Below are 12,412 nucleotides of genomic sequence, written 5' to 3'. Positions count from 1 at the left end.
TGAGTTAAGAAAAAAAATCACAGAAATATAGTTTCACAAAGACTCCTGTGATTAGCATTCCCGTCTGGAAAAGTAGACAAGGAAGAAGCAAATTTAAGAAGCTTGAAAAGTTTAAAAACAAGGACTGTTTCTTCATAAGGGAGGCCTAGAAGCTGTTGGGTGCATGTTTTTTGCCCTTTAAAATGCCATATCTAGTATACCTCAAAACAGTTCAAGTGAGGTGAAAGCCAAGGTAGAGAAGCATGTCATTCTGTGACATTTTCAGGACCATAAAGTCAGAATGGCAACAAATTTGTTTTTAGGAATCTGGGGTTCATTCAGCAAATTTAATCCCAGTATAGAATTGTTCCTACCGAGGGTGACATGGATTCTTTCACGATGCGCCACAATTCTGCGTTCTCTCTACTTGCGTCATTTTGAGCAAATAGAGTCGTTGGAATGCTCTATAGTCAAAGAGCTTGAGATTCTTAGGTAAAGGCTGTGGTCTCCACAGCCTGGAGATATGGTTCAATCCTGGATGCGCGTGGGGCAGAGCTAGTTGTAACTTTCAGCAATGGAAATGCTGTTAATGGAATTGGACAGATTGGATCTGAGCTGGACCTTGAGGTGTAGATAGATGCGATCTAGATAAAAAATGATCTAGACATTCGTTTCAGCTCCTATAGAAACATTCTCTATCTTGAGTAGATGAGTTACTCTGTGTTGTTTAAATGAAGTCTTTTACAAAGGTAGATGTTAGTGGGGGTGTGTGCAGGAGGGGTGAAGGAGAACATGAAGTTCAGTTGTGTGAGATTCAGCTCCTCAAAGGGTCTTCCTTAAGGCACTTGGAACTGAACTTGAAGGCAACTGATCCCTGAATACTGTCCTTCATCCAGACTTGTCAGCCCAGCTGGGTTCTGCAGTCAGACTTACTATCGTCTTGGAAGGTGAACTCTGTTGCTTCAATGTGAGGACTGACCAAACAGGTTCAAAGGAGATCCAGTTACATCCTTGGGTCTCATACCACTGAGGTTAGGATGACCACACATGACCTTGAACCTGTTTATGTTCCACGTGCCCTGCTTCCGTTTGTGAGTACCTCACCTAAAGCAGAAAGAAACCAAGTTACCATAAACCCTCTTTAGAGGAGGTGGTCTAGGGTAGGGGTTGAGAATATAGGTTCTACAGTCAAAGTGTTGGAGTTCAGTTCTCAATTCTGCCTCTCTCTGCCACATTACATAATTCTCTGTGTCTCAGTTTCTTCATCTCTAAACAGAGATAACAAAAGCACCCATTAAACAAGGCTGTTTCCAGGATTAAGAGTCAGTCTATATAAAGTCCTCAGGTAAGTGCTTAAGAGTGTTGTATGCTAGAATCCAGGACCAAAAATAAGTTTAAAAATCAAAGTGTGTAGATGTTCAGGGGAGCCAAGTCCATAATCAGGCGCCTAAAGGAAGGTGCAATGGTGGAATTCTAGGTGCTTCCAAAGGACCACCGTTTGGAAAACAAAATTTAGAAACCGGTTCCCTGAGATCTTGAGAGAACCAGGCCATTGGTGTAATAAGATCCCCAGATTCAGCCTGTTTTTAGGATTAACTGGCAACCCAAGTGGGCAGTATTGCTGGGCCATCCCATCTTTGGGCAATAAAGGTATATTTGTGAGCCTCCTCTTGGCAGTCAATGAAAGCCTAAAGTAAGAAGCTTGAACAAAAGTACCTTTGTTGTGCTCCAGTGAAAAGAGTGTGGAGATTGAAGAAATTGTCAACTGTATACCTGATTTCTCTTTCAATAATACAGCTGACAAACACTGCCTCACAGGAACTGCTGTTAGGTAGTGTGAAGAGTTTGAGGGGAGGCCGTGCTATTTTCCATCTTTTTTTTTTTTTTGCGGTATGCGGGCCTCTCACTGTTGTGGCCTCTCCCGTTGCGGAGCACAGGCTCCGGACGCGCAGGCTCAGCGGCCATGGCTCACGGGTCCAGCCGCTCCGCGGCATGTGGGATCTTCCCGGACCGGGACACGAAGCCATGTCCCCTGCATCAGCAGGCGGACTCTCAACCACTGCGCCACCAGGGAAGCCCTATTTTCCATCTTTTGAGAAGTTGCGGGAGCCCATTGGATTGCCTTCAGGAGAGTCCCTGCTTCCTGCTTCAGCACGTGGTACAGCCTCAATTGGGTGTGACTGATGGTGAGTTTCATCTCTTCCTGAAGGGTGCCATGAAAACATAGCAGGGCTGTTCCTCTTTGCCATTGTCTCTGCCTGTCTGGCAGCAGGCTGAGGTCATGACAGAATGGCAGGTTTATCTTGGATTTCCTTGTTTGGCCAGCAGCCTAAACATTAAACATCTCTGGGTTGAATGTCTCTGGGTATCAATGTCAATGGCTTGGAGGTGGCGTTGGCTCCCGCATTGCCTGTTTCTGGAGCCCGGAGGGAGGCGGGAGAAGGAGAGGGGACAGGTTTGCACTTGTGATGTCACTGTCCTCTCAGTTGGCACTTCCTCTGCCTTCCCAGCCTCCTGAAGCTTGGATAGGCAGCCTACTACAGTGCAGAGCCCAGAGACTTTAGGTCTAGACAGAACTGGGTTCAGATTTCACCTCTGCCCTTTATAAGGTTTCTCCGCTCTGCATTCCCAAACCCTCCCTGCCCCTAACCCTTCACTGGTATTTCTCACACCTGACATTGCATAGCCCTCACTTTTTTCTCCATCAGTCTGTAAGCTCCAGGTGTGTGGGGACCACATCTTTGTATTCCATTGGTTCAGAGCACTTTCTGGAACCTGACTGACCTGGCTTCCCACTCTGGCTCTGCCATCTTCTGTCTGTGTAACCTTGGGTAAGTTGTCTAGCTGCTTGCCTGCCTTGGGTGTCGTTGTGAGGATTAGAGATAAACACATGTGGGGCATCTGGCACCGGGGCCGGCACAGATGGATGATCAGAGATGTTGGTCCACCCACCCCCAGATTGGTACTAGCGCCTCAGTGTCTGCCCACACCCCGCAGCCGCCCGGACATATCTGTTAGCTGCTGACATTGTAGCACCGGCTTGTGGCCAACTTGGGCAGGCAGCCTGTTGGCTCAGGGAGCCCCTCATACCATTCTTCAGTGTCCAAAAGAACATGCCTGCAGAGGGCACAGACTTATCTTTGACATCTCTTGTTTCAGTCCATCCCTAAGAACTTGAGAGTAGCCTTTAAAAAGTAATTCTTAAAAATTATTTCAAAAGTAGACTTTTTGATGATGGCCATTCTGACTGGTGTGAGGTGATACCTCACTGTAGTTTTGATTGGCATTTCTCTAATAATTAGTAATGTTGTATCCACAGTTCTTTGTTAAATAAAAGGGGGGGAAATCTCCCATAATTCACCATTTGAATACCCACTGTCCACTGTGGTATCTATCTTTCCAGGTTTCTGTGTGTGTGTGTGTACTTGAGCAGTTATTTTCTTTTATCCAGTGGTAGAATATTCTACATTTTAATTTTGTATTCATGGGAGAAGTTTTTAGAGTTCATGAGTAATATTGATATGCTATATGGGTTTTAAAGGGCTCCAAATAAATCCTTTGTTAGAGTGAGGTCAGCTAGAGATAATGAAAGCAGCTAATCCTTGGAAACCCATAAGCCATCCACTGTGAACTTGAGGATGCAGAGTGCAGTTACATTGCGTGTGATTGGATGCACCCATGTGAGCCTGGAGAGAGAGGAGGCCAGAGAGAAAGTGAAGATGGATTGCGTAATGCTCCACTCTAGCCCTCCGAGGGTATGCCCTGGAGGGAGTGTGAAATGAGAGGTGAGTCTGTTTTTCCTTCTGTGCATCTGGGTTCAAGGAGACCCTCAGGGTATGACTACAATATGACCCCTAAGTGAAAACCAATATCTCCCCAGCTGTCTGTCCTGAAGCTGGAGGGAAAACTGGGTATGCTGGTTTTATTAAGAGAGAGGATGTCTACAAATGGTACAGCAAATTTAATGTTCCCTTAGATTTTCAAGAGCAATTTTCCTGAATCAGTTTTGTCTTCACTTGATGACTTTAGATCCTAACGCCCTTATTAGACTTATCTCTGGGCTGTACATATAAAGCAGCATTTTCCTTTCTCCCTCCTTCTTTCTTCTCCTTCCACACTGAGCTTCTACTATGTGCTGGGACTGTGGGATGTAATAATGAATGAATGGCCTTTGTGCTAAATAATCGGCAATGAGTTTTCGAGAGAAATATGAAAATGGCTTATCATAATGCACAGCGATGCAAGGAAATTTATTAAAGGAGACCACAGCCATTTTATTAGGTAAGTACAGAGAAAGAAACGCTTAGTTCCAGCCGGGGGTGGGGGTTACATGGGGTCACAGAGGAGACTGCTCCCTGGGCTGGGTTTTTAAGGATAGGGTAGTTTCAAGAGGCAGAAAAGAAGGTGGGAGAGGCCTTCTCAGTTAAGGGGAAAAATAAGACACATGAAAGTTTAAAGCTGGAGCCATTGGAGGGAATAGAGTTCATGGAATGAATCCGAGATGAGACGGAAAAGCCTCCACAAAGCAGTCAAAACTCCGGTTGGTGAGCACAGTGTAGCTTCCACCAAACGGTGGAATAAAATTTTAAGTTGCCTATTTGAGCCCCGTTGGAATATTCCTAGTTTGTTTTATGAAGGGATGTCTCTCACCGAGGATACTGCCTCAGGGACGTTTCCTTTTACAGTCAGGATGAACTCCATCAGACCAATATTGTTCTCGGGGCTTTTTTGTTTTGTTTTGTTATCTTGGATAAACAGAGAGGGGCTGATTCATTTTTCTAGAAAAACAGGATGCACTAAAATACTGCAAGTGACAATGAAACAGACATGCTCACGTACAATAATATTTAGAAAGGGACCAAACAATATGTGTAGCAGACACCTCCATGGTGTGGCTGTTCTCCTTCCTCCATCTCCATCGCCTTGAGTCCTCGGCCAAGCTGTTTGTTTCTTTGAGTCTCAGTTTCTTCACATACCAAATCGGGACCAGTAACACCCACCCAGCAGGCAGGTCATGAGGAATAGATGAGTACAACATGCTGGGGCCAGCACTGGGCATACTCCATACTGAAGCCACTCCAGTGGAGCCTAGTAATCTTTACCCTGGGTATGAAGGATTTGTTCACAACAGGAGCAATATATTCACAGTGATTAAAAACAAAACGAAACTAAACTTCATATTATGGAAATGTTCAGATATACATAAAAGCAGAGAGAATAGTATAATGAATTCCCACGTGCCCATCATTACCCACTTCAACATTCATCATTGATCCATTCTCTCTTTTAAAAATGTTGTAAGGGAATTCCCTGGTGGTCCAGTGGTTAGGACTTCGTGCTTTCACTGCTGAGGGCATGGGTTCAACCCCTGGTCAGGGAACTAAGATCCCACAAGCCTCGTGATGTGGCCAAAATACCAAAAAAAACCTGGGGCTAAAAATGTTTTAAAATTTGTAATGATTAATTGCTAGCTAAATTCTTTTAAAGCAGATTCCACATGGCATGGAATTTTGTACACAGTTTTTCAGTCTGAAAAATCAGTTGGCCAAAGGAGAAACTCTTTTAAAAATGGCAGAAACCAATATTCTGGGCCCAGTTTTCACAGCTGAGTTTTAGCTGTTTCTGCATTAAATCAGAAGATGTTTGCAAATATTCAAGAGTAGCACTTTGAAAGTACAAAGTGTTGTTTATTTTATTTAGTGAGTACTTCACATGTTAGTTTGCATGTGAATTAATACTGAGGTGCATGTGCAAAGCATTTTTTATAATGGAAGGTTTCGAACATATCCCAATACTAGTAGAGTAGTATGAAGAACCCCCATTGTACTCAACACCTAAGCTGTCACTCCAAAGTCACTTTTTGAAAGGTGTTCATGTTGTTCAGAAAAGACTTCCTGGGTTCAAATGGCATTAATAATTTGGAAAAAGATACAGGATCAAACATTTATATTATACCAGATGGAAAGAAATCCTTAATCATCATGCCTTTGAGAAGTGTGTCAGTAATAGCTTCTCAGAGGAACTGATTCTTTTCCAGATGGAATAAAAGTAAAATCTGTTTGTTTGAAAGCAGTTCAGGAAAAGACCCCCTCAAAAGACATGTAAGCAAGAACAAGTTTGGAAGGCAATACCAAAATGTTAGCAATAGATTCTCTGGGTGGAGGAATTATGGATTTTCTTCTTTTTTCCACCCATGCATCTTTATGTTTCATTTTTGTTTATATGTATTTTACATTTTTTTTCCCCACCAGGAACCTCGATTATCTGCTTGTTAAGAAAGTAATGAAAGAATGTAAGTCACCAGAATAAAAGAGGGTATGAGGGAGTAGAGATTGGCTATATTTAGGTGACCAAGGCAGTGCAAGGCAGATACCTTTTCTTAACTACCAAGTTTTTACCTTTGGTCTTGCTGCTTATCTTCAGCCCTGTACTTGGTCCCTGGCTCTTGCCTCTGTTTCCTTGGTGCTGATGCTGGGGAGTGATGCTCACCTTCATGACATCATTTCATTAGGCCAGATTGGGAGACCCATTGACCATACTTCCTAGGCTAGGCCCGTAAGCTGTATTTAGGTTTCATAGTTGATTCTGTTCTGTCCTCTACCTTTACATGTCCTGATTTACCTTCTGAGGATGCCCTGGCTTCAAGAGGTGGGTGTTGGGAAAAAGCTAGGAGATGATAGATGCTGGGAGACAGGACATTGGCAGGATGACTGGGACAGCGACCTCAGAGAGCAGGTGTAGTCCCTCCTCTGATCCTGAAAACATAAAAATGCCTCTGTGCTCTGCTGCCAGCCTGCCCACCTCTACTTTGAAAGAAGAGTTATTCTATTTTTCAAAATGGTTTTCAGACCTGCTTCGGAACCATTGTCTGTTCTGAAGTTAAATATAATGAAAATAGCTTAGTTATACAGGCCTCTAGACGGGCTTATGTTGAAGGAACACAAATTAAAAATTGTGCAGGGGGACTTCCCTGGTGGTGCAGTGGTTAAGACTCCACGCTCCTAATGCAGGGGGCCTGGGTTCGATCCCTCGTCAGGGAACTAGATCCCACATGCATGGCACAACTAAGAGTTTGCATGCCACAACTAAGGAGCCCGCCTGCCGCAACAAAGACCCAGCACAACCAAATAAATAAATAACAAATATCACGATAAAGCGAGTCAGACAAATCTTTAAAAAATAAAATAAAATAAAAATTGCGCAGGAAGAGATGTTTTGAGGGATTAGTGGAGGTGAGATGTGAGTGGAGAGACAAGGGGAAGGGGTTGAGAAGAAACAGCTTCCGTGATTAAAGAAGCCATTTATGCCAACTTGGTGATTATGGAAAGTCTGACCTATGGAATGACAAATGGTGAGAGCAACTCCTGTTTTCTTTGCTAATTTACTCATCATGCGAATATCCTGCTGGTGGAGAAATTCAGCGCTGAAGCCTCATGTCCTGTTGCATAGGAAATACTTAGCGACCCAAGTTTTTAGAATCTCTATCATGGCCCTTCCCTGAAAAGAAGATATTACTCAGTTGGCAGGCAACTGGGGTTTCTAAGGGACTCATTCAAATCCTGTTTATTGTGTACTTGCCAGTACAGAGGGACAGGGGAATTAATTATTAATGATGCCTTTCTTTTAAGGACTGTGAGTTTTCCAATGCAGAATAAAGTGATCCAACTGCCAAGACGTATATTAGTAGGTGAGTTTTGTTTTCATCTCTAATGGATTCAAGTTAATCCATGTGAAGTTTGACCTAGTGCCCGTTGTAACAAAATGTGCATGTTGACCAGAGATGTTGAAGCACGGAATGAACTTACCTCCAGCTCTTGGTCTTTGGTCTAGATTTTAAGTAGCACCAAGCTCCAGCTAATGCGGGCCACAGTTCAAGTTTGGCAAGGATGTGTCCGCAAAAATCATTTCCCTTTGATTATCTGGTATTTGGTTATTGGAATTTCCAGTCTTGAATGTAGTCCATGTGGCAAGCCTTCCAACAGAGTGTTTTCCTAAAGTAAGCCGTGGGATGGAATGGGGAATCCAGGGTTCCAGGCCAGTCTCTTGGCCCCTGACTCCATATGGGACATGCAGTAAGTCCAATTTTTCCTCATTTGCCAAATGGAAGTAGTAATGTCTGCCATGATTGAGGATTAAACGCAAATCTAAAATTCTGTAATAACCCATATGGCAAAAGAATCTAAAAAGGAATGGATATATGTATATGTATAACTGATTCACTTTGCTGTACACCCGAAACTAACGCAACCCTGGAAATCAACTATACTCCAATAAAAAAATAAAATAAAATAAAAAGGTGTGAAATCTTAAACTAAAGTAATCAGAAAGGCAATAATGTATACAAGTGTTTTTGAAATTAAACTCACATGCAAATTTATGATTGGATAAAATAATAATTCAGCAAACAAACATTTTTTGGAACTTTCGTAATGCACTTTGGCTTCTACTAGGTTCTGATAAGCGTTGCCATAAATGTCAAGGAAGCTAGAGGAAAGGGGAATAACATTGCCAGTGAGTTAGCAAACGTGATGGAACTGCATTGTTAGAGGTTAAACCGTGTAGTCTAGGTGAGTACAGTTGGCCGTGGTGACACAACGCCCGGCTCCTATTCTGTACCACGTTCAGGTTGGGTCCTTTGCTCACTCGAGACTCGTCTCATCTTGGCCGTTCTGTCCCTCACTATATCCTTTTCCCATTTCTTTTGAAACTCTCCGTATTCTTCAAGGCTTAGACCAAATACCAGCTCTTTCGTGTAGTCTCCTCCGATTGCCCTCACTGGATGCCAGCTCTCTGCCTATTCAGGGGTTGGCAAACTTTTTCTGAAAAGGATCAGTTAGGAAGTATTTCGACTTTGTGGGCTACATGGTCTCTGTTGCATTCACTCAGCTCTGCCGTTATAGCATCAGAACAGCTGTGGATAGTAAATGAGTGGGTGTAGCCATATGCCAATAAAATTTTATTTACGAAAACAGGCTGTCAGCTGGATTGGGCCTGCAGGCTGCATTTAGCCAACCCCTGGCGTATGTCACTGTCCTCCGGGTAGCTTTATTGGTTCTAGGCTATTCTCTCTTACCTGCACGTCAGTAGGCTTCTCAAGGGCAGAGTCTAGGCCTTTTTTGCCTTTGAATCCCCTGGATTTTGGATAAGTAGGAGGCTCTTCAGTTGATGTTCAGCCAATGAGTGAACAGTGACTGGATGGCAGCTGGTTTCAGGTGTTGACAACTTCAGTGCCCCTCTGGGTGGCCAAGCTCTCCCAGCTTCTGATGTCCTGTGCTCACTCCTTGCCCTGCTGGAAAGGGGCTTGGGGGGAGGGCCCTGCGAACTTTGTGTCCATCTCTTGTTTCTATGTTTCTCAGCCCGCTTTCCACTACTTTGAGAAACTACTATTTACAACTCAAAAAATTCTTTATTTATACAGTGTCGGAGACTGTTTACCCGTGTTGAACTAACATTAGGTTTCTTTAAATGTGCTCTTAAAACGAAGAGTGGCCATTTGTAACTTTAGGAATATAACAGCTGGGGTCATGATGTAAGTGAACACAGACACCTTTAAAGTTATTTCCAAAGGCCCCAGGAATGGGATTTTCCTGGTTGATGTGTTTGTTACAAGGCAGTACTTTGTACACTGGTAGAGGAAAGTAATATGGGACAAAATCAAACAAAAAACTTCTTGACATCTTAAAAGTCATTTTGCAACACTGAGCAGGTATGAATTCGGTACTCTGTTTTCATCTGGAAAACCGGCAAATTAAAAATTTTAGTGTGGATATTATAATTTTCGATTTTTAGAAGATGGATAGTACATAAGGATAGTTTGCACATTTTGATATTAAAATAATAGCATATCAAAGGAAGAGAAAACTGCTTTCAGTTCCAGATAATAAATGTTCTTTTCTTTTCCCCCGTAGGGTAAATAAGTTCATTTTCACTAACCTGGCTACTTGTTGTTTTTTCTGCCTGAGCTCTTCATTTTAAAAGTGAATTGTTGGAGTCTTCTGAATTCACTTGGGGAAAATGACACAGACCAACTTGTGAGTGAAGCATGGCTTTTTAATTTCACTGCAAGTGAGGCAGACAAGGACCTTGGAAAAGGAAGGTTATTATTTCCTCTGTGGAAACTTTTATCTTTGTTTTCTGAGTGACTGGTAGAAACAATAGTTTGCTGTGGAGTTTCAATAATCAAAGAAGAGGAAATAGCATGTGAGTGACTACAGCTGGTTGGCGGGGACAGGGCTGGCTCTTTCTGAAGGTGAAATTTACTGAAGTCACCATAACGATCTCCTGGTGCAAGGGTCGCAGACATTTTCTGTAACAGGCCAGATGATAAATATTTTAGACTCTGTGGGCCCTGTGGTCTCTGAGGCAACTATTCAGCTCTGCCACAGACAATACCTAGACAAATGAGTGTGGCTGTGTTCCAATAAAACTTTGTTTGTGGACACAGAGATCTGAATTTTCATGGGTCGCCAATATTATCGTACTTTTAGTTTGTTAAAATTGAATATTTAAAAATGTAAAAACCATGCCTAGTTCGCTGGCTGTAGAAAAACCTGGTGGTGGGTGGGATTCGGCTGCAGGGCATTATTTGCTGTCCCCTATCTATCCTAGTGAATTGGCATGACAGTTTCTTGAAGAGGGGAAGGGTGTGGTGGTCTTTGGTATTCAGTACCTTTTAGTAGATAATCTGATTATGATTAATTAACACAAATTTGCGAAGAAAATCCCTAGTGGAATTCGGATGACTCTTTAGGATCTGGTGCTTTTGTCCTTGCTCCATTAATACGGAAGTTGAGTGATGCTTTGGATCTTTTTAACCCATCTGGTGTATGATAAGGTCAGACTAGATGACTTCTAAGGCTTCATGTAGCTCTTCATGTTTTAGACCCTTTATCACTTATGCTTCCGTTCTTTTTCTGATGATCATTCTTGCAATTTACCTTCCTAAAAATTATTTAGATATTTATTGGGAAACAAGTACACCCTAACTGTACAGGTCTTGGTGGTGCGGTTGTGTGTGTGAATGTGATGGTGGGGTAGTCAGAATACAGAAATGTTTCAGTATTCCAAATGAAATTGTTTTCCACATTGTGAAAAACAGTCTTTCTTATAGTTATAAAAATAATATGGTAATTATACATCTAAAATATATTTGTTAAAAAATTGTATGAATAATTCAAAATTTTCAATATCAGATTTCAATATTTGCATTGTTACTGTGGTCCCTCATTTGTTTATTTTTTTGTTCATCCAACACATCCAACACCTGCTATGTGCCAGGCACTCGTCTAGACACGGAAGACCAAACTGTTTGCCCTTATAAAGCTTGTATTCGAAATGGGAATCTTTTGTTGAAGGTGATGGGTGGGTAGTTTTATTTGTACTTTTCAGAAGAGGTCTGCTTACTCACTACTTGTTTTTCACACATGTATTTTTTGTTTCAGTTATCTTTTGGCAAATCTCTGAGTAATGTGTTTGAATTATTAGAGGAAATTTTATAGCCACACAGTTCTTTGTTGATTTTCCCAGTCTCCCAAAGTTGTTAATCATTGAAGATGACTGATTCTTCACTGATGGAGAATGGATTCACTCTTTTTAATTATGTCGGCTAATTTGGAAAGCATTTCATTCAACTCAGAGCTTTAGAGAAGGTCAGTCAAATAGGTCTTTTAGAAAATTACTATGTCAAGTTCTCAAAGGACATTTAAGTTAATTTATACTATCAGCCTTCTAAGCAATAATAGTGGATTTATATTTGCGTTACACAGTACTTCTTATAAAAATATTCCACAGGCATTTATAAACGAGTACTAAAAAAATCATAGGCAAAATAAAAGGAACTGAAATACTTAACAATACCTATTAAAGCTGTCACATAGCTTTGCCTTGATGTCACAAATTTTATTTTTGTAAAAGGGTGGCGTTCTTGGCCTTTACAACTAGAAAAATACCATTATGATAATAGTTTTATAACAATGACAGTAATAAATAATCCAACAATAGTGAAAACTGTTGTGCTTTATCTTTATCACTCCTCTCCAACCAATCCCACCTCTGCTCCACTTTTATTCAGAGTGGTCACCTCACAGTTTTTCTGATAAAAGAAAGTTATATCTGGCCTCAGACACTTTAAAAAAAAATTTATTTATTTATTTATGGTCGCGTTGGGTCTTCATTGCTGTGTGTGGGCTTTCTCTAGTTGCGGTGAGCGGGGGCTACTCTTCGTTGTAGCCCACGGGCTTCTCATTGGGGTGGCTTCTCTTGTTGCGCAGCATGGGCTCTAGACACACAGGCTTCAGTAATTGTGGCTCGCGGGCTCAGTAGTTGTGGCTCATGGGCTTAGTTGCTCTGCGGCATGTGGGATCTTCCCGGAACAGGGCTCGAACCCATGTCCTCTGCATCGGCAGGCGGTTTCTTAAGCTCTGCGCCACCAGGG

At 42.1% G+C, this 12,412-nt stretch overlaps 1 protein-coding gene across 1 annotated transcript in view; it reads left to right on the top strand.

Moving 5' to 3' along the window:
• The window catches only part of WWTR1 (WW domain containing transcription regulator 1), a 131,641-nt gene that overhangs the window by 32,549 nt on the left and 86,680 nt on the right, over positions 1-12,412 (top strand). The window lies entirely within an intron of this gene.

Source organism: Neophocaena asiaeorientalis, unplaced genomic scaffold, assembly GCF_003031525.2.
Source record: "Neophocaena asiaeorientalis asiaeorientalis breed wild unplaced genomic scaffold, Neophocaena_asiaeorientalis_V1.1 scaffold118, whole genome shotgun sequence".
Taxonomy (NCBI): Eukaryota; Metazoa; Chordata; class Mammalia; order Artiodactyla; family Phocoenidae; genus Neophocaena; species Neophocaena asiaeorientalis.
Note: the sequence above shows the minus strand (reverse complement) of the source record. Positions and strands in the feature narration are given on the sequence as shown.